This window comes from Temnothorax nylanderi, unplaced genomic scaffold (assembly GCF_030848795.1).
Source record: "Temnothorax nylanderi isolate EJ_2023f unplaced genomic scaffold, tnyl_v1.0 TNYL_tig0164_pilon, whole genome shotgun sequence".
NCBI lineage: Eukaryota > Metazoa > Arthropoda > Insecta > Hymenoptera > Formicidae > Temnothorax > Temnothorax nylanderi.
In genome coordinates, this window is record NW_027249226.1 from 67786 (window position 1) to 90377 (window position 22592).

Sequence of the window (22592 nt, forward strand, 5' to 3'; positions counted from 1 at the left end):
TTGAATTTAATATACACTGAATGAAGAATTGATTTTACATATAGTTAAATACTTTTATTTTTCTACAATCAGTTATTACACTAAAATCGCATTAAAAAATGATATTACAAAACTTTAATAATTTAAAATATTCAAACTTTCTGGAAAACTTTATTTTTTAAGTTATGTCATTGCTGCAGCAAATAATTATATGTTGCACTGGGAGGTAAAAATAAGTGCGCTATGAAGAAATTATAAATCTTCGCGCGATAAACCTGTTTAATCCAGGAATGGACGCCTGGGGTGAATTTTACACCCCAGTATCGAAAAAAATGAAGCTCACGTCACAGTAATTTTAATGTGCTTCTTTCGTTTTTTAAATATTCTTTGATTTCTCCTTTGATTTTTCAGAAAATGTTGCGTAAATCTATAGGTATACATATATTGTCCTTAAACACTAATAAATTATAAAACAATTAAAGATGTGGAATATATAATTAATAACAGTGACTTTTAATTAGACTGTGAAAATCACCCCAGATGACCATTTATGCAAAAAAAATCAGACGCCGTTCCCGGGTTAACATGATCAGATACAAAGCGAAAAGTATTTGAAAGGTTACAATGTATCAATACGTAGAGAGTATACATAAATAAGGGCAAAAGGTGTCGGGAGTCAGGGACGGCCGTCTCGGTTGAGCGCCACTGAGGTCTCGCCGACTTCCCCTCCCACTTACCGCCCAGCGCCCGCTCGTCCCACTGCCTGGCGCGTCTCGCTGGCACAGGGCACTGCTGGCAGTGCTGGCAGGCTGGCAGTGCTGGTACTACTGACTGGCCAGTCGGTGGCGGGCGCTCGCAGCGTACGTGTCGTGTATCGCGGCTCGGGCTCGGAGCGTTCTACTCCCCTTTATCCCTCGTCACCCATCTCTTTTCTCTTTCTCCCTCCCTCTCGCATCGCGTACGTCGTATCGCGCATTCGTATTACGCGACGGCAGTGATTCTACGTGCTTGACGCGACGCGACGCGACGCGACGCGACGCGACGCGACGCGACGCGCCGCGTCGGCACGTGCCGGCGTCGGAGGATCGGCGGCGGCGACCGGAGAAGATCCGGGAGGGACGAATTTCGAATTTCGGAGCTAGACGTCCGGCCGGTCGGCGCGCTCCGCTCTCGGGCATCGGTGCGTTTGTTTTGACATGTGTGTAGGCTGCCATATTGGATTACCGCATCGCTGCCGTTGCTGCTGCTGCTGTTGCCGTCGTCGTCGTCGTCGTTATCATCGTCATCACCCTTGCCGCGGGGCATCTAGGCGCGAGACGTGATTTTCGCGCTAAAAAAAAGGTGAGTGAGAGAGAGAGAGAGAGAGAGAGAGAAGGAACGGCGGGCACGCGCGCGCGCGCGCGCGAGCAAGCGCGACGCCGGCGCGACGACGCGCCGAGGCGTCGGCCTCCGTTCTCCGTCCGTATACGTGCAAGCGCACGAATGAAAGCGCGGCGTTTTCGGGCCCGCTCAATAACGAGAGCGTCGTCGTCGCCGTCGCCGTCGTCGCCGCGCGTTTTTCAGCGCGTTCCCCCGCGTCAATCCCGTTCGGCATTTCGAAATCGCGCTCGTATACGTTCGTTCAAATCGGGGATTCTCACGCGCTCTCTTCGGATTGCGAGACGGAGCGGAGCGGAGCGGAGCGGAGCGGAGCCGAACGCAGCAGAGCGGAGCGGCGAAATTCTTCGATCGCGCGACACGTCTCGCTCCGCTCGCGACTGCAACCCGCGCCAGCTGCTCCTAATAACTAATAACCCCCCTGATTTTCGCATGTCAGATAGATTAATTTATTATGCGCTCCGAAATGGCCCCGCGAACGCTGAGCAAGGAATCAAATACGCGAACAGTAAGACAAAGCTGTGATAAAATTGTAGAATGTAAGCACAGCTGGAGAGCCATATACGGAAAGTAGATTTTGCTAACGTATGAGAAATTCAGATACAGATCTGAAAATAATTATTTCGTACCTTTCGGCCTTCAAAGGGTTTACAATTCCAACAATACGATATGTTATTTACCGATAACGTATTATGAGTTCAACGGAAGATATTATTTTATTATTTAAACGCGTCTAAACTTTAACTAACGAATCTCACCCGATTCGATTTGATTTGATTTAAATAGTTTGCACATCTTTAATTAATTTTTTACGTTCTCTATTACTACATTGAGAGAAAAAAATAGTTGCAGTTACCACAGTTTCACTATAATTTTTAGTTATTTTCGGTGCCTACTACATTTTTATAGTTATTATAACAATGCGAATTATAAATTATAACTGACTCAATATTACATTATTGTTGTCATGGCTTTAACATGCGCATTTATTCAACCATACACATGGTTTTATAACTTTTAATTTATGTATGATATGGTTATGTAAATCATACTATGTAAATATGATGAAAATGACCATCATAATTGGAAGATCTATGCATATAAGGTTATTTTTATTAATATTATAGCGCAACAATAATTATAAAGATAAGAACGCCAACCATAATTATTTTACTATGAAATTATAGTCGCAAATGCCAAACACTTTTCTCTCAGTGCAAGCTTGCCTCTTTCTGTAATCCTAATATAATAATGCTATTATTTCTATCCCAGAGAGATGCTTTAACTTTCTTTGATTCTATTCTCTTTCCTTATTTTATTCTCCCTTCTCCATCAGTAATTGCGCCATTCCCATGTTCCTTCTTACCTCCGCAATACAACTCGTTGCAAGGTGTTCTAAAGTCTCAGCTTCTGTCTGACATATGTATCCTACTAAGATTTCTCTCTTGTCCTTGCTGAAATTTACTGCCAAGCTCTTCATTCCCACATCTAAATCTCACGATAATTTTTTGTCTTTCCTTTTCTTAAATATTCCAGGATCCCAATTAAACAGAGTTATCCTTACCTTCTGAAAGTAATTGTGCTGAATCATCAAAATAATTATGTAGGAGCGTGATGACAATGCTACAAAAAATTTTGACATTTTAGCAATCGATTTGAGTGTCCAACATAATTATTTTCAGATCTATATTCACCTAAATTTTTAGATACTTTAGCGAAACTATTCTTTCTTTATGACTAAAGAAATAAGTGTGTTATTTACATGGCAACGGATGACTCAGGCGCCGAATGGTAATCATAAAATTTGGTTTTAAAAGCGCTCGGAGAAGTTGAGTCATGCAAATGAACAGATAAGATATTTCGCAGGTAAATAGACATTTTAACGTCGAGCGCGATCCTCAAATTGTTCGTCTTGGGAGTAGTCCAATCGCGAACATTAATATCGCGCGAGTATTTGCATTGTGTTCAAAATTAGAATCGTTGTTTTCCGCGACGTAATTATACTGTCTCTTTTTAAAACGCTCCTTTTTCAGAATGAGATGCAAAAATTGGGCCTCTCAATTAAGTCGAATGCCTCGCCTCGCGCTTCAGTTTGGAAGATAACGTCGCGAGACGAAGGCAGCCGGTGTCGAAAATGGGGTGATTAGAATTTTCGCGAAATAATGCGAAGTTTTTTGGATTAAGATTTTAACTGCACGGTGAGAATACGGAATGCCGAAGTGTGTTTTAACCTTAACCTGTTCGTTTTGGAAGTAATCCAATTTCGAACGTTAATATCGCGAATATTTGCAATTGTCTTCAAAATTGGAGTTGTTCACATCGTTTTTAGCGACATAAGCATGCTGTCTCGAAACGTTTCTCTTCCAGAATAAAATGCAAAGATTATTAGATATAGATAGGGCTAAAGGAAAGGTGTTGAAACAATTATGGAAAGAGAAAGAGCTCGAGAAAGAGGCTATAGTTATAGTATATAAGGAAGATAGAAGTAAGTAGTAAAGTTGCATAGAAGGTATGTGTTAAGTTACATTGTAAACCAAGTCTACTTTTTGGCATAAGTTAATAAGGATTGATGCAAAGATTAGTACACACCTGTCGAATGCCTTGCTTCACGTTTCAGTTTGGAAGATAACACTGAAAGTGACGTGACTGAAATTTTCGCGAAACAATGCGAGGTTCGAATTAGGATGTCTGTACGGCGAGAATGCCGGAGTGCCGAAGTGTCACCTCTGTGAAGTTAGCACCCCATCTTTCAAAAAACCATTTTTTTTCTTTAAGTTCTGAATGCACCCCGAAGAATTCTAGAGTTCGAAGTGTCCGAAACTCCGTAAGGTACACGTTCCCCGATTATCGAACTCGGATGTGATTTGGTCCCGCGCGGCTGGGTCGAATACAGAAGCGCGCTGTCAACGATCGCTCGATACTACTTTCCCCTCGCAGACGTCGCGCCACGCGAAACGCCGAACAACAGTTTGTTCGTGACGTGTTTCGGACATTATACGTAATGTATACGTCACGCTGGCTTATCGTTTACGACCCGTGCCTTGACGAAAGGCGATCCCCGTACTCGTTCTCGATACGAATCTCGAAATGAACGCGTTCCATTAACCGCCTCTATTTAGAAAATACAATGTGCCGCCGTGGAAACACCCTATCGCGATTTCACATCAAACTACCCTCTCTAATCCAATTAACCGTGAAAATTTATGGATTATATCGTGATAAATATTCAACAAAATCCAACAGTTTTCTTGAATACGTGACAGACAAAAGAAATCAGTGCGCGCAGACAAATTACATATACTACCTGCAAGTAAATATTACTTATTTTAAGTATTTAATACGTTTATATATCCGAAATCTATCATAAAGTTAGCATATAGTATCACATATACTTAAAACATATTCTGGATCTTAGAAAATATATTTTTTTAAATACTTCAAACAAGAATCACATATAGATACTCAAAACATATTCTGGATCTTAGAAAGTATTTTTATTAATACTTCAAACAAGAATATTTAATTAATACAAAAATTCGGTCTGTTTATTATATAGAGTCTACAGAAGAGAAGCATATACTTCAATAAAGATATCACATTTTTTTTTTTTTTTTTAGAAAAGTTTATCCGCTATTTTTTTTAATCAAGTATAAATTTTATTCACCTAGAATAATCCGCTAACTTCCAAAAAGAGACTATATTCTTGATGATGATGACGATGATTGATTCCTTTAATTCCTAAGTGGAACATAGGGTTTCTCAGGAGGTTTAGTAATCTCGTGTAACAGTAGGTATAGAATATTAAAATTTTTGTGATCAGGTGCATTGAACCTGCGTGGTTCTTCGTGCAGGTTATTACGAGTCTGGCACTTTACTCCACTAGACCACACCTCTGATTATATTTTTAGTGTTGCATATTCTTGTTTTCAGAAGAAATAATTCATTGATTTCAAGTATTTCATATTCTTATTCTTACCTAAAGAATCATATAGTAAACTAGTCTATGAAAATAAAAATAATTACTTGTCTGAGATAACATTGTTTCTAGAAAGAATATATTTATTTGAATCGAGAACATGGATTTACTTGAAGCAAGAATAATTTTCATTCTTCTAAACTATATTTCGTTTGTTCTGATTCTGTTGCATAGAAATTCTTTTTCTATCTATAGTAAATATTCTTACGTTAATGTATCTTCAAATATTCAAATTAATTCTATATAGCTTTTTTCGGTAAAGTTTCATAATATTCTTGAAACAAAAATAAATTCTTCTTTTGCAATGAGGACTTGTGACAAGTACATCTGAAAACTATTATTAAGAAAATATTCTTTGTTGAAGAAAACCATTACTTAAAACAAATCAAATAAAATAAGTAATAATTGCTTTTCTTGGCTGTAGAATATTTTTCTGTATGTGCTTTTATATTTTTCGCAATCTTGCAGTGGAATTACTACAGATATATGAATGAAACATTTTCGCAATTTATTTCTAAAATTTAAATAACTTGTTGACATATTATTCTAGATTTTACAAACCCTGGCTTGTTTTCACGTGACGAAAGCTTGGTCGAATTCATGCATTAATTTCAGACGAATCTAATCTCAGTAGGTCGGTGTATCGAACATAGTTCCAGGCGATGCGTCGAGGTTCAATGCTGCTATTTTTGATGATTACGAGAAGTAAACGTTCTCTTCCGCAGCGGTGGCGACTGAAATTGATTTCGATACGAGAGAAAGAGAGATAGAGAAGAGAGAGAGTAATCCTTGCGCAGTCTCGGCTTATATAACGCAATTACCTCGGTGATCCGTAATGACGAGACATGAATCACACCTCTCGTTCGCGCTCAGAGTGCTCAGACAACACGAGTCGCGCACGACGCACGTACCGGCGGATGTTGACGACGCTCGGCGCGTAGGAGAACGAGTGATATCACTTTCGAAACGGCACTCTCGGACGTATGTACCACGCTCCCCGCTGTGCGTCACTCATCTACGTCGAACATCGCGCGGACGATAAATTCCGCGTATCGTAGCTCACGATCGCCGCCGCGCCGTCGATCTATTCGCGCATTATTGTACGTGTATCGAGTCGAGTAGATCGATAATTATCTCGCATGCGACCGTTCGTAGAGGTAAACTTTTATTGTTCTACGTGGAACTTGGAGACGTGTCCTCGACTTAATTTTGGATAATAAAACTCCCTACATGCTCGATCTTATCTGTCGCGCGAAGGTTTTCTCACGAACCTTCGCGGCTCGATTTCTGACTTAATGACATTAGATCCGTGAAAGGAAAGAGAGAGAGAGAAAGAGACAGAAAAAGAAAGACAGATGTTGATGGTCTAAGTACAACGCGACGCGACGTGCAAACGAGAACGAGAGAACGGTTTTTCTTCACCGCGGCTTTTTCGCGCCGGTCTCGACGCTAATATTTTTTTTCCTCTTCCCTAAGGCTCGAATGGCAAGAAATAAAGGAGATCGTAAGCGAAACAGGTTACGGTCGTGGCTTAAAATTAGACTCGGTGTACAAGCGCGCGCCCGATTCATTTGCGACGGCTCGTATTCATGTTCCTTCTCCCGGTCACTCCGTTTCACCGCGGGAACAAAGGAAAGCCAACGAGCCTGAAAGCGAGACGGGGAGGAGGGAGCGAGAGAAAAAGGAAGTACGCGACACGTACGTACGCAACGCGCGCGCGCTCGTTTCGTGCGTGACGAAAGGGCGCGGAAGGGTCGCGAAGACGCAGATGTTTGCTCGAGGTTTGCACACGGGATTTTAAATACGCCTGCCCGCGACGTAATTCCGTAATCCCGTAATCAAGCCGTCATAAAAGGTTTCGGCGTTCACACGTTCCGCCTGCGCCCGGTGAGATTGCCTCGTTTTCGCGAAAGAGGCGAAATATCGCGGGGTGCAGGCTGAGGCGCCACGTAACATAGAACGCGTCTCAATTTATTGCGTAATTCTCGCGCAAATCGACCATTATCTCGCGGTATCACTGTTCGTAAAGATAAAATTTTATTGCTCGTGGAATTTTGAGATGTGCTCTCGCTTTTATTTTGCGGTGTATTTTACACGCTTGAACTTATCTATTATAGGAAGGTTATTATTGTACGAACCTTCGAAAAATTACGTTACCGTTACTTAACTCAGAGGAATTAATGTTGTTTGAATTACAGTGAAATGGAGGAAGTATATATAGGTATAAGATGAGTAAACGTGTAATATTGTGATTTAATGAGAATCTTATAAATGAGGGAAAGGAAAATACTCTGGGCTAAAAATTAAGATTCAACGCAATTAAGAGGGTATTCTGGTTTAAAAGTATTTTTTAGGAATTTTTTGTAGGAAAACGAAAAAAACGAATAACGTTAAACTTTGCATGTTCTTTTAGCCTTATTTTTAAGAATATATTTTTATTTTCTAAATAACAAAAACGCTTTTCTTTTTTTACGTTTTATCTTGGTCACTAGGAGCTCGCAAAAAAAAAAAAAAAAACGCAATGAACGGTGTAAATGATTAGCTATTCTAGATACTTATACATAAAATGCATACAATGAATGCAACAACTAAATGCAAAAATGATTTAGCTGTTCTAGATATCTGAAACGCAAAAACGAAAACTTCTTATTCAGGTGAAGTGTGGCTAGTGACCACAGGATATAACATAAAAAAGTAGAGCGTTTTTGTTATTTCCTTTTTTCGTTTTCCTGCGAAAAGTCCTGAAAAATACTTGTTTACGACCTTTCAAACCAGAGAATATCCTCTTAAGGAGACTGGAAGGTCAGATTGCCGGAAAATTATGCTTGTCTTTGACAATGCTTTGTCCGAGGTTTTGTCACAAACTGAGTAAATGTGCGAGAGTGAAATTTTGAAATATATTTATACAATATATAAAAAGTAGAAAAATATATTTTTTATTAACAAATACTTATATAAATATACAACATATGGCTGAAGTATACTCCGCTTTTTTTCGAGTTCATCGTTTTGCAATATCTCGACTCTTGGTGGTCTGATCAGAGCAAATTTTACCTAGAAATCTTGAGGAGGATTGTCATTATCTGATAAACCACTACAAAAAAAATCGAATAAAAATTAACAAAATGGCAGCTGTTATTAAGAAAGAATTCAAAATTTTCAGTCCGTTTACAATAAAAAAATCAATATCTCGAAATAAAAAATTTTTGCGGGGTTGTTCACCTGAGAGCCAGATAAACAAACATTATTGCTTTAAAATTTCAAATCAATACGAAGCTTATATATAGTTTCGGAGAAATCACTGCAAAAAGTTAAAAAATAAAATTTGGGGAAATACGTGTTTAAAGTTTAAGTACATATCTCAATTAATGATACTTACTTTATACAAAGGAATGTTAATACTTTCAAAAAATAAAATTTAAGAAAATTGAAAATCTCTTCAGTCCCCTTAAACTCGTTAAAAAAATATGCGTTAAAAAAATATTATTTGCTATATACATGTTTATTTATATTAGACTGTTTAATTTCAAGTAATGAATTTTTTAATAATCAATTTTAAAAAAATTTAGTAATAAATTGAAGTAGGAAACGGTAGAAACGTTTCAAAGGGGAGAATTATGATTCTCTAACATCACTATGGAAGGGACAATGAAATTGCCAACTGTAGCGTCTCTTTTGAGTTCCATGAAAGTTCCACAAAAGTCACAGATGGAGGCAACTCACAGCCCCCGAAAGATATGGGGAAAAGAGACCTATATTATCCCCCTGCTACATATTACCCAACCCCGCATCCATCAATCCACAGCAGCTGAACTCGAAATAGTTTTATAGGAATGCGAGGTAGGAATCTGTGTGGCGAAGGGTAATTATAATTAATGAACATTTTACGCAACATATTTCGTGCTGTCCGGTAGTACATTGAAAGTGCACCCGGGACAAAGATTGATCATGTGTTTCGAACACGTACACTTTTTGTACGACACATGTTAAATCGTATATTTTCGGGATTATTTAAAATATTTTACGTACAATATTTTAGCCGAGATGAAGAAAAAACAGGAATATAGAATTAAGTTGAAGAAAAAGAAACAGTTCCGATATTTCTCTAGTGTTGCGCAAACCGTCTCGCCCTCGTAACATCCCTCTCGCACAAAAGAAACGTAAAAACATTGAACGTGACCCGATTCACTATAGGTTATTCATAGCGGCGCGCACACTGGCGCTGGTAAAAGTCTTGTGACGCAGCGTGTCAAACGCATATTCGTGTGCGGGCGTGCGTGTGCCTCTGACCGAGTGGCAGCGTGAGAGTGACGTAAGCCCGTAAGAGAGATCTGAAAGAGTTAATTCGTCGTCGACCATCGCCTAAACGATACGCCTGCCTACACTATACCCATCTGCGTTTTATCGTCTTTAGGCTGTAAAAGATAATTGTATCTCGGCGTTTCACTATTATTGACCCGCGTTATTCAGCCCGGCAATGAAAGAATTATTTGAATCTTCATCAAAATTTAACGCCAAGTTACATATTTGATTCAATTAATTTAGTTTCTAAGGAAAAACTAATTAACTGAAAATATTGGAAATTGAAATTTCTCTCAGTTGTATTAAAGCTCCTCCCTCCCTTTTTCTCCCCCATTGTCTCTCTCTCTCTCTCTCTCTCTCTCTCTCTCTCTCGTATAAATGAGAAAAATTAAGAGTTAATTTTGTTTTACCTTAGACCGCAAGCTTTGTGAATTCTGTACCAACTCACTACGAGACACTGAACGCTGTCAGGAGTCTTGTCCGCGCGTGCGCGTGTGCGATGGAGGAAAAAAGAATCTGTCAAAGGAACGTTTCTCAGATTAGAGATTCGCCTTTGTCTCACGGCGCTTTTCAGTGGAGCTTAATTAATTTTTTGTTCGCTTGTCGCGGCTCAACTCAATTAATTAGTCGACTCTATGAAATCGATCTTTTTTAGCAAATTTTTAAGGAGTTATCTTCAGTCTATACAAGTTATATCCGAGCTACCGGAAGCGGTATTAATAAATCCTGATTTATTACGTGGAACATCCTGGAGAGATTTCTCCAAACTATATTTTGTACCCTTAATATTAACTTTTGCGTCATCTTTTTGCTGCTTAATAAATTTATAATTTACGCAAAGATGATACTAAAGATAATGTTGCTTATCTTTTCTGGTTATACTGGGTTTTAAAAGGTTTAGTAGGTCATCGACAATTTCTGTTCTTTTATTTTCGTAATTTATTTCTTGACGTTACGCATATATCTAGTTACACAAAGATATTGAGTGCGAGCAAAGGAGAACTGCTTTTCATTTCCAAACAATGTACACAATTTAGCATATATTGCGATTATAATGAGAGCTGTTATCTTATTTCAAGAGCCGGACAAATAAAATGTTCAACACAAAACGAGTCGGTAAATATCGTGAATATTTAAACACTTCAGTCTTTCTCCATTATACATTCTTGTTTCGGAGATATCGTGATGACTCTCTTGCGCGCTCGACCCTGACTAAAATAAAATAGTCGTTATCTCCGAATAAGATAAAAGAGTTAATTTTTATCTATCGGCCATTTTCTGATCCATGAAATCGATCCCTCGCCGAGCGATATCTTAGGCGCCTGGACCGAATCCACGTTTCCGGGTGCGAGGAGAAATATAACCGCGGCAGCGTTCGCCGCGCGCCGCAAGAAATTTCCATGCAAATGTTTCGTGATCGATATCCACCGCCGACGCCGATTGCGGCACCTTTCTCCGCTCCGGCTTCCGCACGCACACCGCTCGCGCCGCCCTGCCGTTTCCCGTCACTTTTCCCGTTGTATGTTCTTCGAGCGGGTGTTTACCTCGGAGGAACAGCGGGAGCGTTTCGCCCGGCGCGGCGCGGCGCCGCGTGGCGTACACAAATGGAAATTTCCGAATCAACAATTTAAAGCCGTCTACTCGTTTAATTAAGGGTTTCGGAATTTCTTCGGCCGTTAGAAACCTCGATTTATTTCCCTCGCGGAGATAAATAAGTACGAAAGCGAACTTTTGTTTCAAGTGCGCTCGGTGATAACGATGCGTCTTGAAGATTCTTCCGAATTCTTCTCAGTTTTTATAATTACATATAAAATATCCATAATTTTTCTCTTATTTACATGCAGAGAGTCTCTGAGATATAAGAAAAGTAAGTAATTCTTTATGAAACAATAAGTACTGAAACAAAATGTAAAATGTAGAATAAAATATTTTTTATGCACTTTGTTTTCGAGAAAAGTGATTTTGAAAATCGCCTTTCTATTATACTTGAACCATTTCTAAGAGTCTTGGTGTCATGTATCGTCTCAGTTGATACATACGAAAAGATACAACATTATACATTAAAAAAATATAAATGATTTTAATTTTATAATTTCTTCAGTAACTTCTTAAATTATTTTTAATCTATATTAGAAAAGGATATATAAACAAATGTCCTGACTGACTGACCGACTGACAGATTGACTGACTCATCAACGCCCAGCCCAAACCCCTAAACCTAGAAACATGAAATTCGGGGAGTATAACTTATATTCCTTCCATGACGTAAGCACCCACTAAAAAGGGATTTTTAGAAATTCGATCCGTAAGGTGGTGAAAAGGGGTAAAATGTGTTGTCGCAGCGAAGCACGAGTATCAAGCTAGTAAAATAAATAAAATATAATTTATATATTTTAATAACCGTCGAGATAAATTCGATATAAATCGTTCAAGCTTGATAAAGCAGGAATACGTTATTGATTTTCCAATTTTTTAAATTTTATTTTTGTTGAAAATAAATACAAGAAAGTTGCAAATTTTATCCTATATTCTTTTAATTTATGTACTTTTTCATGAGAAATCTTTCCTTTTCCGATTGTACCATCAGTTCTAGAATATTATGTATATAGTATAAATAAAATATTTCCGGTATATAATATTATGATATGACAAGGTAAATGTGTATTACGCGCCATTGATTTTTCTCGTTGCTATTATTATGCGCCATTGAATCCCCATCTATTGTACGCAACGTGTGCAACGTGTCTTACCACACCCATCAGTTTTGCGTGGAACTTAATTGTTTACTAGGCGCAGCATGTGCTTGACCAATATTTGCTTGACTCTCGCATGTAATCAGTACCTCGGCCTTCGGAAACATTTCCCGAGCTAAAAATAGTTGTTACATTAAATTTTATTTTAATACGTGCCGCTCCATCGGTGGGCGGTACACGCCGAACTTTCCATTCAGGCCATTTGATATTTTGAATATAAGCAGATACATTATTATTACATACATTATTTTGAGCACAAGTACATACAATATCATACAATATTTCGCAGTATCATTAATTCGTACATAATTAATATGTACTATAAAGCAGTTGTCACATCATATATCGGTGCAACGTGTTAATACAATATGTCTTTTTCATTGTCACAAAAAAATTCTTTAATTGTACATATATACTTTCTCTTATTCTGTTCTTATTTTTAACACACTCTATACTTCCAACAAATCAATATTGTAAGATTCAGTACCATATACAACGTTTTATACAGTAATATGTATATTCGTAAAAAAATTTTAAATTAAATTAATCGAATTCGCGTATAGAAATATAGGAAATAGGTGTGGAGTAATTATATTTACTGGCTCGTTCGCCGCCGATACATTTATCACCCTCTCGCGCACTGTGCCCATGTTGCATTATATCGAGATCTAAGTGTAATTCGTCGCGGCGTGTATAACGCGTTTTCGTTTAACGAGCCGACAAATGGGGCCCTTTGCAAAATGTCCCATCGCGTCGCGTCGTCGTGAGAGAACAAAAAGCCTCTCTCTTCCCTGCCCTCTCACCCAACCCCGTAGCTGCCCTTGGCTGTGCGCGCGAGCCCCGCGGCCAACATCTGTTACCCTCTGTCGTTAATTGTTATTGCACGTACGACGGTGCACGTTGCCCGCAGTGACGGCCATTAAACTTCCCCATTACATTATTGCCGAGTCGGTCGACGACGACGGTCGGTTCGAGGCTCCTTCTCGGTCGACGAAGAGCACTTTTAACGGCGCGAGCACTTACCTAGGAGGCGACGATTTTCCCGGTGCTAAAAGCATGATTTACACACGCCGCGGCCGCCGGATTAAAAATGTGGCCGCGAGCGAGCGGTTACGCAAACCCCCATGACATCCGACACCCCTGCAATGCCCTGCATGAATCGTCGCGCTGCGCCGTCGCTGCTAACGCTGCTTCCACAGAAATAGGTGACTGACTGCAGGCAGATGCTTTCGCGTGTATACATAAATGCCCGTTTAACCAAACGCGCGCGCGTTTATTTTTGGTCGCGCTTTGGCGGAGTGCGCGCCTTTATGACGACGCGCGACGTCTCTCTCGCTTTTTTTCTCTCAGCAGATTATTTCTCTCGCCATTATCGTTCTTATATTTGTATCGATCATTCGGCAAAGTATAAACGTATACTATCCAGTGTTTGCCGTAGCTGATTTTAAAATAATCTGAGATGAAAATAAGATGAAAATCCGTATCTTAGATGAGATAAAGATGATTTTCTTTTAATTAATCTAGATGAGATAAAAAGATGAGATGATTATCGCCGATTTATACAGATAATTTTTTAGATAATTTTGGGTTTATGAGACTAGGTATTCATAAAAATTTATAAAAAGAATTACGCAGATTATAATTAAAACAGTATTAATAATTTTATTTTGAGTTTTTATTTCTCAAAAATAACAGTTTTTCGAATGTTTTGTCTAAGCAGCTTCGGCGGGGTGCACTGATTTGCTGTGCTAAACTAAAAAGGCGCTCTACTAGGACTGACGCGACGATGGCAGGGATTATATTTAAGAAAAATATTTTTAACATTTGGAAAATTTATAAGAGATTGGGGTTTCTTCGATTTAGATTCTAAATACGAAAGTGCTTCGATGCCACTAATAATTGTTTGCTTATTATTCTCTTTTTTTTTAATATCAACTTCTAGTAGTAGCGGAAAGAAAGAAATCTGATCTGTTTTCGAGTGTAATGACATTCTTGCAGTATAAATAATCTACTTCTTTCAAAAATAGGTCTTTACACAACTTTATAGATACATATAACATTCTGGAATCTAATTTAATTTAGATGGCGGTAAAGAAATAGCAGAAAGAATGGAAAGCCTACTATCTTAAATAATTTTTAGATAAGATGAAGTGATTTTTCATCTAAGATGAAGATGAATATACTTTCTATTTTTTCATCTAGATAAGATATAATGATGATGCCATTTCTTTATCCGGATGATCATCTAGATATCTAGATACTGGTAAACACTGCGTTCTATATATTATAATAAATGAAAATGACATTAAATTAGTTCTGGCTTTTAGACACATTATTGATCCAGAAGAATACATCTTACGATCGTTATGCCCCTCAATTTCTAATAATAAATGCATAGATAACTTTGCCTGATTTATCTTTGTAATAGATTTTTTATTCGTTTCCTTTTTTGCATTGCAGGACGATCTATTTGTGGATCAGGCATGGAACCTGTCACAACGATTGCGCGGTACAGTTAAGGTAAGTGATCTTTATATATTTTATAAGAGTGTTATGCGCTGCCGACTAATTAAATTAATTAATTTGTATCCTGCAATCAAGCTTAGTCGCGCGATTTCTCCAACTTTCGCGATCTCTTTTACGCGACGAGATTAGATAAAGTTGCCATTTATTGCTTGCTTAAATGTCAACAGGAGGTCGAGCCAGATAAGTGGCACCTACGCGCGTTACGATTCGCGCATACGTGTTAATTGCGGGTCATTGGGTCAAACTAATAGCCGGTATCCACCTCGCGCGTATCCACCTGTGCACCGTATTGCGCATCGAGAAACGATTTCCCAATGTGCTCTAGTTATAAAACCAGTGAGCAGCGATGCTGCGAGCGTCGGTTATTATTAGTTCTGAACTTGGCTAGGTTAAGAAAAGAAATTTAATATCGCATTATAAGAAAAAAATACACAGAGAATATGATCGAGCTCAGACATATAGAAAAATCTAATCCCTTTTTCCCCTTTTATTAACTTATTTGGCGCGCGCGCGCGCGCGTGTATGTCAGATGAATTATGTTAATAAAGAAGAAACGTAAAGATATTATATACAGTACATGTACAACATACATACATCTTTACTCTGAAACCGTTAATTATGACCATAAATTGGAAAAAAATATTGGCGTAAAAGTAAAATCACATTGTAATTTTACTTTTACGCCAATATTTTTTTCCAATTTATGGTCATAATTAACGGTTTCAGAGTAAAGATGTATGTATGTTGTACATGTACTGTATATATATCTTTACGTATAATTTTCTTTTTACGTCAATATTTTTTTCCAATTTATGATCATAATTAGCTGTTTTCTATATTATTTATAGGAAATGGCTAAACATGACGATAAATTAGGAAAATAAATATCGGCGTAGATTTTGAGAATGTAAAGTTATTTTAAGCGGGAGAACCATGGAGAGAGTATATAAACGCAGAGAAAACAAATATCTTCAAAAATATATTACGAAGCTTAGGGTCAGAGATCACGATCTTCTCTCGGTCACTTCCGACGATTAGATGCCAACTCTGGCGTATAATAACGACGAACTAAGAACGTGAATTGTGGTAACGCGTAAGCGAAGCCGTTGAAAGAATTTCACGAAAGGAGTTCACGATCATCTTCGATGCGCTATCATACGAGAAAACAAATAATATTTTATAACAGATAAGACGAACGATGCCGGTACTGTCCGCGATTCACGGAGAGCTCGGTATTTCCGCGCGTGGTAATTGCTTTTTTCTCTCGCGCTCTTTCTCTCCTGCCCTCGCCAGCGCGGCGCTTTCGACGTATCGTGGGAAAAATATATCGATCGCGGCTGGCGCGGATGCAATCGCGCGCGTCTGCAATACTGAGCGGTAACACGACCATCGCTTCTCGGAAGCGCCGCTGCCAGCTCGAAGAAATTTATTACGTTTCTCATTCTCTTGAACTAATGTGAAAAGTATAATCGTGTATACGAGACTGGACCGTCTCGTAAACAATATTTGTAATTTTTTGTGAATCATTCGATCTATCGCAGAGATAAATGACCGCTTAGAAATCTGGTCAATGCTCGGGATAAAATTCGGACAATAAATCTGGACCGAATTTTGCGTCGAAAGTCGCTGTCTCGGGTGTACCTATTTCTTTCGTGAGACTCCGTGAGAGTCGTACCCCGTACATTACACCGCGACTCTCAGGTGAAAAGACTTAATGTACTTAGCCGCACACGGAAAGAGGAAAGTTTTGAGTAATATTCATACGTTTTCCTCGAGAAAAGCTTATACCATATGTAATAATTTTTCTCACGAAAATGGCGCTCGGCTCACCCGCGAGTATACTTATTTCGCGACAATAGCTCAGTCGCGCGTCCTTGATTTTCGAGATTATTAACTTTGGAGAAGTTGTTGCAAAAAATATTTCTACGCTCATTAAGTAGCTGAAAAAAAGAAAAAAAAATCAGCGACCACACCTTTCTATTCTGATTTCACTTCATGCAATATCACACATACCGTAACCTTCTATAGACTTTCCATTATTTTGAAACGAAACACTCTACCATATATGTCTTGCATGCAGATTTACTTTTGAGGTGCATTGAAATGGGAATCTCCTGTAAATATTTCCATTTTCTAAGACATTTATATTCTATCTATGGGGAAGGGTCTGATCAAAAACGCACGTCGTTTTTATGGCATGCATGCATTTATAATACGAAAAGAATTCTGTACGTAATATCTGACATTTCGCGAGAATATTGATTCATGGAAAATATATTTGTTTATTACATGAATAACGCGATATACAGTGATAAATTTAAAAAAAGTCACTATATGTGTATGTATATATTTTTTTGGGTAAAAAATAAAGGATAAAAATATATACAAAATGTAAGTATTTTAATTTAATCTTTTATTTAAGAATTTTTAATCTAAACTAGAATGTGTGTGTGTGTGTGTGTGTGTGTGTGTGTGTGTGTGTGTGTAAGTATGACTGTGTGTTTATGCCCGCGGTGTTTTGAACTCGGGATGCCGTAGGTACGTTAGGCCCAAGGAACTGCGCGGATTACTTCCCCCTGCGGCCATATGATTTATTCGTAGAAGAAGAAGGTTACGTCGAATATTCGGTTGACGACAAAGAATGAGAGGTGGGAATTAATTGACACGAGACACGAGGAGCAAGAACGTGCACGTGTATAGGTACGTACCACGTGGTACGACACGTCGAGACGTCGAGAACACGATCGGTGATCTGTCCCGCAGCGTTACGACGCTCGCGTCGTCCGAAACTCCGAATCTCTGAGCGGGTGGGCTAAATTCCGGCTAATCGCGTACCGTTCATCTACATGTGAGACTTGCGTGAGAGTGCCTGGGGCGGCAGTGTGGTCTAGTGGTAGAGCGCCAGACTCGTAATCTGAGGAACCAGGTTCGAGTCCACTAGAGCCATGGAAAGTTTTTTTCCGCAAAACTGCGCCCCCTCCGTGCAAGATTATAGGCCCCTTGTGCGGAGCAAACTGGGCTCCGTCTTTCGGAAGAGACGTTAAACCGTTGGTCCAAAAATTTCAAAATTTTGGGTTTTTTCCACTTCCGCACCACTGTGCGGCGTGCAAAATCTGCTGCCGTTGCAGTCGCTCTCGCTTATGGAACACAGCACTTGCACGCAGCTGAAGATTCAGTTAAAAATGTGGAATTAACATACTTGCATGCCATAAAAAATACCCGACGTTGAAGATAAAAGATCTATTTATAGACTTGAAATTTATGCGTTATGCATAATTTTAGAGAATATTTTAATGGAGAAATTTAAAATTATTATTTATATAAGAATTGCATTAGTTTATGTATTTTATATCCTTAAATTTTATTTTAATTTCGATTTGATTGTATATTATAATATTCTACATGCTTTCCAAGTAACAAAACTTTAATTTCTTTCAATCCGTTATTTTTATGTAATACTTACGTTTCACGAGTAATTGCGGACTGTCGGATCTTGTTTATTTTAACTTGCTTCGCGAATTATATTACCGATGAACTTGAAGTCTTCTCTGGATACAAATAAATCACGCTTTTAATAAATACTTTGTCGTTTAATGTTTAATATATCCAGACGTGATTGCCGAAACGATCGGGTGTTTACTGATCGAACTGTTCAACGACAAACCAGTTTGTCCGTGGGGGAATACGTCCTTGGGGGAATAACCATATAAACAGACAAGTACGTATACAAAGTAGAAATATACGAAAGTCAGAGATTACAATTTATGAACGTCCGCATTAGATTACATTTTCTAATTTGTATTTATAATTTGACAAATAAAAAAAGAACTTTGGATGGAGCAAACCTTATTTACAGCTAAATAAAAATTAAGAAATCGTCATCTCGTTTTTTTTATTTAAACTTAGGGAAAGAGTTACATATTTTATATTGTTTTTAAAACAAATTAGAAATGAAGAAGCTTTCCCTAAGAGCAAAAAGTCGACTTTAAGTCGACTTGAAGTCGACTTCTACCGAAACTGACTTGGCAGAGAAGTCGACATTTTTAAGGACGAAAGTCGACTTGAAGTCGACTTGAAGTCGGCGAATGTCGCAAAAACCACCGACTTAAAGTCGACTTCCCGTCATGATGAAAAGTCGACTTACCTTCTAACGGACTGTAATCTTCATATTATTTAAAATTCAAGCGAATGAAACATGAGTATATATATATATATACTGCACCAAATTTAATACTTTTACGTTATTTAATAAAATATACACATACGCTCAAGATGCGTTCTTGCTAGTTTTATATAATCAAAAGTCTAAAACTAATTGAAATATATTTTCTACCTATATGGAAAATTAACGATATTAAACAGACATTAATTTTGAAATGTTATTTTTAGAAGTCAAGCAGGCAATATTACCGTCGAAGAAGCTGTAAAGTGTAATATTATATTTAACTTACTTTGAAATAGTAAAATAGTAAATTCATAGCGTGAGAAGATTTGAAACTGATCGTACAAAGCGAGAAATTATTTATTATGATATCATGCGCAACTTGTTTCCGTCATACTCATCTCAAATAAACATAAATTTTGAACAAAGGCAAAAGAACATATAACTGTAACAGATCGTTTCTAAATAATAATAGATAGATATACAATAGATAGATATCTTTTATATATCAGATAAATTTGTGAGATAAAAATGCAAAATCTATTTGTATTTTGACGTTTGGCCACATTTTTAAGTGAAAATAGCAGTTGTGTGTGCAGCTTATTACACATTAGAAATATTTTCTAGTGCCTCTGTAAGACGGCGAAGGAGACAAATCGAGGATATATTATTTGACAAAAACTATCCGCGATCAAAATGAGTTATTAGTTTTCTTATATGCGTTGCGGCATCTCGGCAATATCAAAATGAAGAAAGTATTTGGAGCCTCTCCAAAATTCCGCCGTTCCGTCAATCCAGCTCTTCGTCGGGCTGTATACGGGCGAGCGGCCGTAAATAGGTACACAAAACCGTAGAATGTCTTTCAGTCTCAGGAAAGGACAAAAAAATCAACTGTATAAAAATGGAAATATGATTTTTCATTACTTACCGAGAGTTTATCAATTGTATGATCTTCGAAACGCGGAAAATGACAGCTATTTTTTACATTTCGCGAAACTATAGGGGAGATTACAAGCTCTTGATAATGCTGTTGCTCGATGGCAAATCTGTAATATTTAAATCACCGACGAGATGAAAGCACTCACGTTTGGAAAGCGCATAAGGGTTGCAAGTTGCAAGTGCAGCCTTCGGAATGCTTTCTATGCGGCGCACACATCGCTGCATCCCCGGGGCTCAACCAGCCTAAAGCCTGATGCAGACGCGGGGGAAATAATAGACGGTCGTGCAAAAGAAATGAAATGTTCTTAATGAACGAGAACGCCGTGCGCGCGATCGCATTGAATGCGCGCGCGTGCCGTGTGTGTATGCGCTATGAAAAGCACTACATTCGACTACAGCGAGTGGAAACGTATACAGGCTCTTTTTATCCGCGAATTGTACGCAGGGACGGCTAATAGAACGCACCTGCTGTGAGACGAAAGATTGCGGATCGTGGAGGATCCTTCTTGCGGTTCAATAGCTACGGCTTCACCGGATGTTTTTTAAATTTGCTTCGAATTGCGAATAAACGCACGAATTGCCCTTAAAAACAATTTTGCTGAGATGTAGCGTAATAAGCTAATGGACATCATTCTGAATACTCCTCGTAGGTTTTTTTTTCATAGAATTGGATATAAAAGTCTACATGTTACAAATTGATAATAAATTAGAAAATGCTATAATGGAAACAATGCTGCCAGATTACACTTTTATTGAGTAAATATTTAATTTTATATTTATACATTTTATTACATTGTATATGTTAACTTATACATGTAATATATTTTTTAAATATATTTCTTGCTCTACTCGTTATACGCTCTTTGTGCTATATAGAAATATATATAGATATTCTATGTATTATTTTTGTTTAAATTAATATCGCTCATGTAATTAAGCCAAGCGAAACGGCGCAGTTGTGTATAAATACATCGCGAAATCGAAAATTATCCCTTTTGCAATGTTTATTAAAATTCTCAGCTCGACGTCCGGCGAGGTACAATTGTGACGTTATATCGTTTATTGTTCATCCGTTGCTCGCGCGAGGAATAGGACTTACAATAGAGCATATCCGACCGTTTCCGGATGCGCGGTGGCAGGAGTTTCATCTTTTCGTCGATGCATCCAGGCGTTATCGAGCGCGCGAGTTATGAGCGTGTATGCAATCTGACATAAAAGTACTCCGACGTAATGCCGCCTTCGCGGGAGCGCGGGAATAACGCCGGGTCGGAAAGAGAACCGTAACATGTAACAGCGTAACAGCGCATTGCAACGAGCAAAACGGCGCGACGCGGATGTTGCACCGCCGCGCCGCGCCGCGCCGCGCCGTCCATGAAACCCCGCGCCACGTGCGAGCCAGCTTCGAGTAACAGCCGAGCGAAAGAAGATGTGGGAACATCGTGTCCTCTATTCCCGCGCGCTCGCAAAACGTACGACGCTCCTCGGGGATAAACGTTGGATCCTGCCCCCCGCTTCGTGTCCTCTCCTCTTCATAATTCTCGGAAGAATGCTTGTTTCCCCGTGAGTTTACGGTGCACCCATAAATTCCCGAGCGAGCTTCAACGAACGAAGCCGGCACGCGTTAAGACGAGGAAGAGCCGGGGCTTATAACGTAGGGCCGTCGCTGTCGGCCTTCGGTTCAAGTGCGCCGCGTATATATATATATATATTTAGTGTTTCTCGAAAAGATTCAGCCTTGAACTGGATCACCGAGGTCGCCGCGCTGGATGCCCGCTGGACGCCTGCTGGACGCTCCGCGTAGGCACGGGCGGAATCGTGAATCGTGGTCCGTATCGCGTCCTATCCCGGTGATAGAAACGTGAGATGTATTTTACTGATTTTACTGCGGGCTATTTGGAGCGTTTGAGCAATAGAAGCATTCTCGGAACGGCACCGTGCATTCATCAGTGATTAATCATTAGGTATACATATTCGATGATTAATCGTTGTACGTTAAAGAAAAAATGAGTTTAGTTTGCATTCTTGTTAGCTAAAAATAAGCTAAGGTTCGGGTAGAGATTTGAAAATTGGGAGAACGCGTTTATACCTAAGGACGTAAAATATTTGAACGGTTATTAAGCATTTTAATATTTCCTATGCTTTTGTGCTGAACTGAATTTATTTCGCACATATATAAGAGCGCAGAATATATGAAATGGGATGATTAGTGTTAATGACATCGGTGAATTAATTGTAGATGTAAAGCAATTTCAATTAAATAATGTAAATTATTTTGCGGACACGCACGACTGGGGTAAATCTGTATAATAATGTACGCGATTTCAATAACCTGCTCGCGCTGCGTAATACGCGTAATGCGAATTAAATAACTGAGCAGATCACCAAATAGTTTATCAAATCAAATTGCTAACAAGTTATCATCATAACAATGTCCGGACATTGCGTTGCTCGAAAATGAAATAAAACGAAGCAGGCTGCACTTTTAAATTTTTTTTTTACGAAACGAAAGGAAAAAGCAGCATTTATTTACGATCACCGTCGCCACTGTGGAAGTAAGATTTGTGAAAGCACGTCTCGT

The 22592-nt window shown here is 38.7% G+C and overlaps 1 protein-coding gene across 2 annotated transcripts in view; it reads left to right on the plus strand.

Annotated features, from left to right (window-relative positions):
• The first annotated feature begins 789 nt into the window (after positions 1-789).
• Positions 790-22592, plus strand: part of LOC139777807 (uncharacterized) — a 166339-nt gene continuing 144536 nt past the window's right edge. For both annotated transcript variants that reach the window (XM_071715431.1, XM_071715433.1), the window contains exons 1-2: positions 790-1320; positions 14848-14907. The gene's annotated coding sequence lies outside the window, so the exon portion shown is untranslated. The remainder of the gene's footprint in view (positions 1321-14847; positions 14908-22592) is intronic.